This window comes from Saccopteryx leptura, chromosome 5 (genome assembly GCF_036850995.1).
Source record: "Saccopteryx leptura isolate mSacLep1 chromosome 5, mSacLep1_pri_phased_curated, whole genome shotgun sequence".
Lineage (NCBI taxonomy): Eukaryota > Metazoa > Chordata > Mammalia > Chiroptera > Emballonuridae > Saccopteryx > Saccopteryx leptura.
Window position 1 is genome coordinate 124,399,843 of NC_089507.1, and position 12,325 is coordinate 124,412,167.

At 42.0% G+C, this 12,325-nt stretch overlaps 1 non-coding gene across 1 annotated transcript; it reads left to right on the top strand.

Moving 5' to 3' along the window:
* Positions 1 to 3,381: 3,381 nt before the first annotated feature.
* TRNAT-GGU (transfer RNA threonine (anticodon GGU)) lies at positions 3,382 to 3,457 on the top strand. The gene has a single exon. It is a non-coding gene; the product is annotated as a tRNA-Thr (tRNA).
* The last annotated feature ends 8,868 nt before the right edge of the window (positions 3,458 to 12,325 follow it).

Sequence of the window (12,325 nt, forward strand, 5' to 3'; positions counted from 1 at the left end):
TCTGGGCCTGTGTGGCTATCTGGAGAATTAGAAGAATGGACTAGATATGTGCTCATTCCCCACCAATCCCGTTGCCTTCTTTTTCTACTGTTAAATAAACTTAAACTTGTCACCCACTTTCTCTTTTCCTTCTGTGTATGACCATCTTAAAACCATTTTTTCATTTCACTCTCACTCTATTCCATTTCCTATTTTAAAAAAAACTAAAATGAGGGGTCCAAGATGTCAGTAGTGTAGGTGGATGTTACACTCACCTCATCCCAGGACCAAAGTGGAGTTATTACTAAATTTAAGAGCAATTGTCTTGAAAAATCAACTCAAGACTAAATGAAGAGAAATTTTATAAACCAAAGATTCACAGTAGTCACATCAAGACTGGTAGGAAGGGTGGAGTCATGGCAAGGGCTGGCCTTGCTTCCATGACTGGTGGCTGAGATTCCAGAGGGATAGCTCAGCTGCAGGGGTTAACCCACAGCCACTTACCCTGGGCTCCAGCAGAAGGAGGGCTAAGCAGACTAGAGACACATAAAGAGAGTCTGAGAAGTCTGGGGAGAGATGCAGTAGAAGATAGCACAGGACCTCTGTGCTGAGTGAGTCATTTCCAACACCACAGTCACCAACTTTCTTGGGTGAATCAGTCCCCTCTGTTCAGCATCAGCCTGAGGGAAAGCAATTGCCCCACACTCAGGAATCTCTCTTTTCCCATCTTTTGGAGATTGGGCCCTGCTGAAGAGTCAGTGGCCTTTTCCCAGAAGCAGAGGTTGCCAGACTCAGGTGGTGACAGTGACTTGGTTGTCTCGCTTTGAGAGGGGAGCTATTCCCCCAACTTTCCCGAGAATCTGACTGATGCTTTCTTCTCCTGGGAGATTCAGCAGAACCACTGTCCTACATGTTGGCAGACTAAATCTCTGGGTTCTAGAGGCCCCACCCACACTGAAGGCTTTGCCCTGTTGAGGTTGGAAGAAAAATTTGGGACAGATCGAGATCTGTGGCTCTGGGGTGGGTACCATACCCATCATATTTCTGGAAGCCTGACAGGCACCTTCCCCACAGGGGAGATCCACTAGCTCCATTCTCCTGACTCTATCAGAGGCTTTTCCAGTGGTTGAGCCTAACAGACAGCCAGCAGACAAAGGCATATAGAGGCAAATCTCAGAGTGCCACTGGTCCTTTATTGATTTGTCACCAGGCCTGGTTCTGGTAAAAGCCAGTCTTGGTATAAAACCTGGTCCATCTATGTACACCTAAGCCCAGCAGAGGCTGCCACAAACTGTGGATTGCTTGTAGCTTCAAACAGGTGGCTGAGGGCCAGTCACAGGCAGGGTCTCATATTAGCCTCTAACAGGTTCCCTCTTAAGAGGTCAAGAACCAACGCACCCAGTGTTCAGCTTCAAACATCGGACCAGTATCCAATTAGCTTTGCAAGCAGCATATCCAAAGGAAGTGTTCATCAGGCACTAAACCCAACTGAGGCAAAGTCTACTTCCTGTGGTAGCTAACATGCATTGGTTGAGGTAATGCCTCACAGTCAGCTAGCCTGAGAGTCGATCCCATGCACAATGGGCCAATAGCAATCAAGATTTAATTAAAATAGAAGGCTGACATAACCCATACAGGGGACATTCCTGGAGCACACAGCTAAAGGATCAAGAAGTCTGCACCACTGGACCCAACAGAATACCTACTACATAAAAGGCCACCAAATGAAGACTGGGAATTACAGAAAAGCTATCTAATACATAGAAACAAACACAAAGAGGCAGACAGAATAGGGAAAAAAGAAACATGCCCCAAATGACAGAATAAAAGAAATATCCAGAAAAAGAGCTAAATGAAATATAGATAAGCAAATTATTAGATTTAGAATTCAAAATAATGGTTATATGAATGCCTAAAGGAACAAAGTAAGAACATCAACAAACAGATAGCAAGCATAAAAATGGGTACAGCAGACCGAGTGACCCCTTGCTCGAGCCAGCGACCTTGGGCTCAAGCTGGTGAGTTTTGCTCAAACCAGATGAGCTCACGCTCAAGCTGGTGACCTCGGGGTCTCAAATCTGGGTCCTCCACATTGTAGTCCGACGCTCTATCCACTGGGCCACCGCCTAGTCAAGCTGTCTTTTTATTTTGTTGATGGCTTCCTTTGCTGTGCAAAAACTTTTTAGTTTGATATAGTCCTGTTTGTTTATTTTTTTCTTTTATTTCCCTTGTCCTAGGTTATATATCAGGAAAAAAAATATTCCAATGAGTCATGTCCAAGATTTTGCTTCCTATATTTTATTCTAGGATTTTTATAATTTTTATAAGAAGGCATCCAAATTGGAAAGGAAGAAGTAAAACTGTCAATATTTGCAGATGACATGAAACCATATATAAAGAACACTAAGATCTTACCAAAAAACTACTAGAACTAATAAATGAATTCAGTAAAGTAGCAAGATACAAAATAAATATCCAGAAATTAATTGCATTTTTGTGTACCAATAATGATCTATCAGAAAAGGAAACCAAGAAAAGAATACCATTCACAATTGCTTCAAAAAGAATAAAACACCTAGGAATAAATTTAATCAAGGATGTAAAAGACCTGTACTCAGATAATTATAAGACACTAAAGAAAGAAATTGAAAAAGTTACAAGCAGCCCTGGCTGGTTGGCTCAGTGGTAGAGTGTCGGCCTGGCGTGCAGAAGTCCCAGGTTCGATTCCCGACCAGGGCACACAGGAGAAGCGCCCATCTGCTTCTCCACCCCTCCCCCTCTCCTTCCTCTCTGTCTCTCTCTTCCCCTCCCACAGCCAAGGCTCCACTGGAGCAAAGATGGCCCGGGCGCTGGGGATGGCTCTTTGGCCTCTGCCCCAGGCGCTAGAGTGGCTCTGGTCGCAACAGAGCGACGCCCCGGAGGGGTAGAGCATTGCCCTCTGGTGGGCAGAGCATCGCCCCTTGGTGGGCGTGCCGGGTGGATCCCGGTTGGGTGCATGCGGGAGTCTGTCTGACTGTCTCTCCCCATTTCCGGCTTCAGAAAAATACAGGGAAAAAAAAAAAAAAAAGAAAAAGTTACAAGCAAGCGGAAGTATATGCTGTATTCATGAATAGGAAGAATTAACATAATTAATATCTCTATATTACCCAAAACACCCTATAGATGCCATGCAATTACTATTAAGACATCAATGATTTCTTTCACAGAACTAGAACAAATATTCCAAAATCTATATGGAACCAAAAAGACCTCAAATAAACACAGCAATCTTGAAAAAGAACAAAGTTGGAGGGATCATGCTGTTTAATATCAAACTACACTACAAGGCTATAGTAACCAAAACAGTATGGTATGGGCATAAAAACAGACCTATAGATCAATGAATTAAAATAGAGAGCCATGGCCCTGGACGGTTGGCTCAGTGGTAGAGCGTCGGCCTGGTGTGCGGAAGTCCCGGGTTCGATTCCCGGCCAGGGCACACAGGAGAAGCACCCATCTGCTTCTCCACCCCTCCCCCTCTCCTTCCTCTCTGTCTCTCTCTTCCCCTCCCGCAGCCGAGGCTCCATTGGAGCAAAGATGGCCCGGGCGCTGAGTATGGCTCCTTGGCCTCTACCCCAGGCGCTGGAGTGGCTCTGGTGGCAACAGAGTGACGCCCCGGAGGGGCAGAGCATCGCCCCTGGTGGGCAGAGCGTCACCCCTTGGTGGGCGTGCCAGGTGGATCCCGGTCGGGCACATGGGGGAGTCTGTCTGACTGTCTCTCCCAGTTTCCAGCTTCAGAAAAATACAAAAAAAAAAAAAAAATAGAGAGCCATGAAATCAACCTATACCTATATAGTCAATTAATATTTGACAAAAGAGGCAAGAACATAAAATGAGGTAAAGAGAGTTTATTCAATAAATTGTGTTGGAAAAACTGAACAGATATAGGCAAAAATATGAAACAAAACCACCTTCTTATAAAAAATTATAAAAATCCTAGAATAAAACATAGGAAGCAAAATCTTGGACATGATTCATTGAAATATTTTTTTCTGATATATAACCTAGGAAAAGGGAAATAAAAGAGAAAATAAACAAACAGGACTACATCAAACTAAAAAGTTTTTGCACAGCAAAGGAAGCCATCACAAAATAAAAAGACAACCTGACCAGGCAGTGGCCCAGTGGATAGAGCGTCAGACTGCAATGTGGAGGATCCAGGTTTGAGACCCCGAGGTCACCAACTTGAGCACAGGCTCATCTGATTTGAGCAAGGCTCACCAGCTTGAGCCTAAGGTCGCTGGCTTGAACAAAGGGTCACTCGGTCTGCTGTAGCCCCTCAATCAAGGCACATATGAGAAATCAATCCATGAACAACTAATAAGTTGCAATGAAGAACTGATGTTTCTCATCTCTCTCCCTTCCTGTCTGTTTGTCCCTATCTGTCCTTCTCTCTCTCTGACTCTCTCTGTCTCTGCCACAAAAAATAAATAAATACAGCTAGTGCTCAACTTATGACCACGATGGGTTCCGACAGACCAGTCGTAACACGATTTGGTCGTAAGTTGAGTATGCTGTATGTACAGTACTGTGAAATGATATAAAAATCTTTACATCAGAAGACAAGATGGCACTGGAGTGGGCGGATGTACCAACATCCACCTCCCAGAACCAAAGTGGATTACAAAATAATTTTAAGAACCATCATCTGGAAAAACCAACTTTGGACTAACCTAAGAGGACTCTTTAACCAAGGAACACCAAACAAGCCACACCGAGACTGGTAGGAAAAGCGGAAACGCGGAGAGGGCTGCCAAGCTCCCTGGAGCGAACGGTAGCCAGGAGAGACGCGCATGGTGGGAAGTGAGTTTAGTAGAGAGGGGAGGGTCCTGAGCCCCAGGAACAAAGTCCCAGCCTGCAGCCCCTGAGCCCAGAAGAGGAGTAAGGACAGTATTTAGCTGGAAACAAGTCAGGATACTGTTTGTGAGAAAGAGTCTGATTTCTCAGACCCAGGATTCTACTTAAAGGGACCGTGCAGAACACCTCTCTCACAACCACTCACCCGGGGCTCCGGGGGACTGGGAGAGAGGAGAATACCAGAGTAGCAGGAAGAGAGTGTAATCTAGGAGGCACAGGGAGAAACATTTTGGGAGACAGCCACCCTAACCCCTGGGACGAGTCACTCCCCAAATCTAAATGAATATCTCCCCCGGAAACAGCAATTCCAGCAAAGGGAAGCAAGAGAGCAGCCAAACAAGCTCCCCCGCGGCACTCAGAGCAAAGTTGCTTAGAAGGAGGGAGCTTTCTAGACAACAGTAGTGAATGTTAAGGTCTGAGATGCAGCGCCCGCACCCCACATGGCCAAGGGCTCACCAGAGGGTGGGCGTGGTTTTGTAGGCAGGGGCGGAAGCCTGCTGGGTGCCACTGGGCTCACATGTGAGCTCAGTCTTGCTCGACTGGGGAGGAGTAGGCATGCAAAAGTGGTCAAGCCCAGCTGCTGGCAGCCTGTAATCCAGCCTGCAGAAGAAGGATGGGAACCCCCAAAAGGGTGGAGACCAGCCCGTGAGCAAGGGCGTAGGAGCACAGCCTTGCCCACCCTGCAGAACTGAGGCTTGTCGGCTGACTTGGGAGCCGGCTCCTCCCGCGGGGGTTGAGCCAAAAGCCCAAACAGGTGGAGTTCCGCTACTGAGCTGAGCATGGGCACGCAGTCCTGCCCGGCCGGTAGAGCCAAGGCTAGCAACCATTCCACAAGCGGGATCCTCCTGCAAGGACTGGGTGAAAGCCCGGAAACAAGCAGAGATTTGCAGCTGAGCAAAGGTGCTCACCACTGCCCTCAGGGCCAAGCATAATGCCACCCACGGGGATGGGGCAAAGGCCAAAGCCACCAAGGCTTGTACACCTGAGCATGTTATCACAGCCACTCCTGTGAAGGAGAGGTAGAAACCACAGCAACAGCCCCAGTGGGCAGGCACCAGCAACGCCCAAACCCAAAAGCCCTATGCAGCAACAGAAGAGGGGATGGTGGGCCTGCAGACAGACCATACCTAGGGAACAGAGGCCATACCCAGTGGACTCCAGTGGCCAAAACCTTCCTTTACACAGAGAAAATGCAAAGGCAGAGAAATGCAACACAAATGAACCAAGAGAAATCCGCAGAAAAGAACCTAAATGAATCAGATATAACCAAATTACCAGATGCAGAGTTTAAAAGAACGATTGTTAGGATGCTTAAAGATATTAGAACAACAATAGATGGTCATTATGAACACCTAAATAAAGAGATAGCAAATATAAAAAAGGATATTGAAATAATAAAAAAGAATCAGTCAGAAATGACAAATACAATATCTGAAATAAAGAACACAATGAAAGGAATTAAAAGCAGGATGGATGAAGTGGAGAATCAAATCAGCGAGTTAGAGGAAACAATAAATAAAGGCATGGAAGCAGAGCAAAAAAAAGAAAAGAGACTTAAAAAGTCTGCAGAAACTCTAAGAGAGCTCTGTGACAACATAAAGAGAAATAACATCCACATCATAGTAGTTCCTGAAGAAGAAGAGAAAGAATAAGGGATAGAGACTTTGTTCAAGCATATCATAGCTGAAAACTTCCCTCAATTAAGGCAGGAAAACATCTCACATGTTCAGGAAGCACAGAGACCTCCATTAAAGAGAAACCCAAAGAAACCTACACCAAGACACATCATAATTAAAATACCAAAGCTAAGTGATAAAGAGAAAATATTAAAAGCTGCTAGAGAAAAAAAGACTACCACCTAAAAAGAAGCCCCCATAAGGATGATTTCTGACTTCTCAATAGAAACACTTGAGGCCAGAAGGGAATGGCAAGAAATATTCAAAGAAATGCAGAACAAGAGCCTACAACCAAGACTACTTTATCCAACAAAGCTATCATTTAAAATTGAAGGAGAAATAAAAAGTTTTACAGACAAAAAAAAAATTCAAGGAATTCACTACAACCAAACCAATGCTGCAAGAAATGCTAAGGGGCCTGTTGTAAACAGATAAAAGGAGAAAAATAATATAGCAAAAGAGGAATACAGTTTTAAAGAATAAAATGACAATAAACAATTACATATCAATAATAACCTTAAATGTAAATGGCTTAAATGATCTGATCAAAAGACATAGGGAAGCTGCGTGGATAAGAAAACAGGACCCATACATATGCTGTCTACAAGAGACACACCTTAAATCAAAAGATGCACATAGACTGAAGATAAAAAAATGGAAAAAAATATTTCACGCAAATGGAAATGAAAAGAAAGCTGGGGTAACAATACTTATATCAGACAAAATGGACTTTAAAACAAAGACTATAGTTAGAGATAAAGAAGGTCACTACATAATAATAAAGGAAGAAATCCAACAGAAAGATATAACCATTATAAATATCTACACACCTAATATAGGAGCACCTAAATATATAAAGCAGACTTTGATGGATTTAAAGGGTGAGATCAACAGCAATAGTATAATAGTAGGGAAGCAGTTCTCAACCTGTGGGTCGTGACCCCGGCGGGGGTCGAACGAACAAAACACAGGGGTCGCCTAAAGCCATTGGAAAATACATATTTATTATACAATACATTTTTAAATAAAATATGTATCTCCGAAGGCTTTAGGTGACGCTTTGTTTTGGTTGTTCACCCCCGCCGGGGTCACAACCCACAGATTGAAAACTGCTGTAGTAGGGGATTTCAATACCCCACTAACATCACTAGATAGATCCTCAAGAAAGAAAATTAACAAAGAAACAGCAGACATAAAGGACATATTAGATCAACTCGATTTAATAGATATCTTCAGAACATTTCACCCTAAAACAGCAGAATATACATTCTTTTCAAGCGCTCATGGTACATTCTCTAGAATAGACCACATGTTAGGGCATAAAAGTAGTCTCAACAAATTTAAGAAGACTGAAATCATATCGAGCAATTTCTCTGATCAATATGGCATGAAACTAGAAATCAACCACAACAGAAAAACTGAAAAATACTCAAACACTTGGAAACTAAATAACATTTTATTAAAAAAGAATGGGTAAACAATGAGATCAAAGAAGAAATTAAAAAATTCCTAGAAACAAACAAAAATGAGCAGACATCAACTCAAAATTTATGGGACACAGCAAAAGCAGTCCTGACAGGGAAGTTTATAGCATTACAGGCATACCTCAAGAAGCTACAAAAAGCTCAAATAAACAACTTGACCCTAGATCTAAATGAACTAGAAAAACAACAGTAAGTAAAGCGCAGAGCTAGTAGAAGGAAGGAAATAATAAAGATCAGAGCAGAAATAAATGACATAGAGGCTAAAGAAACAATACATAAGATCAATGACAACAGGAGCTGATTCTTTGAAAAGGTAAACAAGATTGATGAACCTTTAACCAGACTCACCAAGAAAAAAAGAGAGAGAACTCAAATAAATAAAATTAGAAATGAGAGTGGAGAAATAACAACTGACACAACAGAAATAGAAAATATTGTAAGAAAATACTATGAAGAACTATACGCCAAAAAACTGTACAACCTAGATGAAATGGACAAATTCCTTGAAACATATAATCTTCCAAAAATTAATCTGGAAGAAGCAGAAAACGTAAACAGACAAATTACAACAAATGAGATTGACACAGTTATCAAAAAACTCCCAAAAAAGAAAAGTCCTGGGCCTGATGGCTTCACAAGTGAATTCTACCAAATATTCGAAGAAGAAGTAACTCTTATCCTTCTCAAGCTATTTCAAAAAATTCAAGAGGAAGGAAGACTTCCAAGCTTCTTTTATGAGGCGACTTTTGGAATTCTGATTGTAAAACCAGGCAAAGACAACACAAAGAAAGAAAATTATAGGCCAATATCCCTGATGAATTTAGATGCTAAAATCCTCAACAAAATATTAGCAAACCGGATCCAGCAATATATAAAAAAAATCATACATCATGATCAAGTGGGATTTATTCTGGGGAGGCAAGGCTGTTACAACATTCGCAATTCAATCAATGTGATTCATCACATAAACAAAAGGAAGGAGAAAAACCACATGATAATTTCAATAGATGCAGAAAAAGTGTTTGATAAAATCAGAACCCATTCATGATCAAAACTCTCAGCAAAGTAGGAATACAGGGAACATACGTCAACATGATAAAGGCCATCTATTACAAACCCACAGCCAACATCATACTCAATGGGCAAAAATTAAAAGCAATCCCCTTAAGATCAGGAACAAGGCAGGGGTGCCCCCTTTCACCACTCTTATTCCACATAGTTCTGGAAGTCCTAGCCACAGCAATCAGACAAGAAAAAGAAATAAAAGGCATCCAATTTGGAAAAGAAAAAGTAAAACTATCATTATTTGCAGATGCTATAATATTGTATATAGAAAACCCTAAAGTTGCAGTCTAAAAACTACTAGACCTGATAAATGAACTTAGCAAGGTGGCAGGATATAAAATCAATACTCATAAATCAGAAGCAATTTTTTACACTAACTATGAACTGTAAGAAAGAAAAATTAAAAAATCAATCCCCTTTACCATTGCAACCAAAAAAATAAAGTACCTAGGAATAAATTTAACCAGGGAGATTAAAGACTTGTACTCAGAAAATTATAAAACATTGATAAAAGAAATCAGGGAAGATACAAACAAGTGGAAGCATATACCGTGCTCATGGTTAGGAAGAATAAACATCATTAAAATGTCTATATTACCCAAAGCAATTTATAAATTCAATGCAATAGCGATTAAAATACCAATGACTTACTTCAAAGATATAGAACACATATTCCAAAAATTTATATGGAACCAAAAGAGAACACAAATAGCCTCAGCAATCTTGAAAAGGAAGAATAAAGCAGGAGGTATCACACTTCCGAATATTAAGTTATAGTATAAGGCCATTGTACTCAAAACAGCCTGGTACTGGCATAAGAACAGGCATATAGATCAATGGAACAGAACTGAGAACCCAGAAATGAACCCACACTTTTGTGGACAACTGATATTTGATAAAGGAGGTAAGAACATAAATTGGAGTAAAGACAGCCTCTTCAACAAATGGTGTTGGGAAAATTGGACAGCTACCTGCAAAAAAAAATGAAATTAGACCACCAACTTACACCATTCACAAAAATAAACTCAAAATGGATAAAAGACTTAAATGTAAGCCGTAAAACCATAGCATCTTAGAAGAAAACATAGGCAGTAAGCTCTCTGACATCTCTCGCAGCAATATATTTGCCGATTTGTCTCCACAGGCAAGTGAAATAAAAGACAGGATAAACAAATGGGACTTTATCAAACTACAAAGCTTTTGCACAGCTAAAGACAATAAGAACAGACTAAAAAGACAAACTACACAATGGGAGAATATATTTGACAATGCATCTGATAAGGGGTTAATAACCAAATTTTTTTTTTTTTTTTTTGTATTTTTCCGAAGCTGGAAATGGGGAGAGACAGTCAGACAGACTCCCGCATGTGCCTGACCAGGATCCACCCGGCATGCCCACCAGGGGGCGACGCTCTGCCCACCAGGGGGCGATGCTCTGCCCCTCCGGGGCATTGCTCTGTTGTGACCAGAGCCACTCTAGCGTCTGGGGCAGAGGCCAAGGAGCCATCCCCAGTGCCGGGGCCATCTTTGCTCCAATGGAGCCTCCACTGCGGGAGGGGAAGAGAGAGACAGAGAGGAAGGAGAGGGGGAGGGGTGGAGAAGCAGATGGGCGCCTCTCCTGTGTGCCCTGGCCGGGAATCGAACCCGGGACTTCTGCATGCCAGGCCGACACTCTACCACTGAGCCAACCGGCCAGGGCCAATAACCAAAATTTTTAAAGAACTTGTAAAACTTAATACCAGGAAGACAAACAATCCAATCCAAAAATGGGCAAAAGAAATGAATAGACACTTCTCCAAAGAGGACATACAGATGGCCAATAGGCATATGAAAAAATGCTCAACATCACTAATTATTAGAGAAATGCAAATTAAAACCACAATGAGATATAACCTCACACCAGTCAGAATGGCGCTCATCAATAAAACAACAGAGATTAAGTGCTGGCGAGGATGTGAGGAAAGGGAACCCTCCTGCACTGCTGGTGGGAATGCAGACTGGTGCAGCCACTGTGGAAAACAGTATAAAGATTCCTCAAGAAATTAAAAATCGAACTGCCTTTTGACCTAGCTATACCACTGTTAGGAATATAGCCCAAGAACACCATAGCACTGTATGAAAAGAAGAAATGCACCCCCCATGTTTATGGCAGCATTGTTCACAATAGCAAAGATCTGGAAACAGCCCAAGTGTCCGTCAGAGGACGAGTGGATTAAAAAGTTTTGGTATATATATACTATGGAATACTACTCAGCCATAAGAAATGATGACATCGGATCATTTACAACAACATGGATGGGCCTTGATAACATTATACTGAGCGAAAGAAGTAAATCAGAAAAAACTAAGAACTATATGATTCCATACATAGGTGGGACATAAAAATGAGACATGAACAACAGTGTTGTGGTTACAGGGTGGGGGGAGGAAAAGGAGGGGGTTGGGGGAGGGGAGGGTCACAAAGAAAACCAGTTAGAAGGTGACAAGACAATTTTATCAATGTCACCCCATCAAAATTAATAAAAAAAAATGTGTCTCACGATGAATTCAGGCAGTTAGAAGAATAGTATAAGGATTCCAATTCTGCTTCTCAGGCCACATCCTGCTAAAGGGGCCCCAAGAAAATTGGTGATTTGGCTCCTCTGGTTTTGCCAATTTGATTTAAAAAAAATAGGTCAGGAACGCCCTGAAATGGAACTAACAATACATGAGCATAAATTTAAAGGACTTTTAGATACTGGAGCTGATGTATCTGTTATTGCTAAGCTACATTGGCCTCCTTCCTGGCCCACTCATGCAGCAGCCACAGAATTACAAGGTATACATCACAGTAAATCCCCTCAACAAAGTTCTAGTTTTCTACATTGGGAAGATTAAGAAGGTCATTTTTTATTTTTTAAGCCTTATGTGCTCCCTGGATGGCCAGTTAATTTGTGGGGTAGAGATGTTTTGAAAAATATGGGAGCGTTGCTTGTCAATCCTAATGGTTTAGTCAGTACTCAGATGCTTGATCGGGGATTTTTGCCCACCAAGGGACTAGGGAAAGAACAGCGAGGAATTCTCACCCCCATGGAAGTGGCACCCAATACCAGAAGGTGTGGATTAGGATATCAGAATTTAGCATAGGGGCCTTGGTAGCTCCTGCTACCTCAATAATGCATTGCGCAGACCCAATTACTTGGAAATCAGATAATCCTGTATGGGTAGACCAATGGTCCCTTTCTC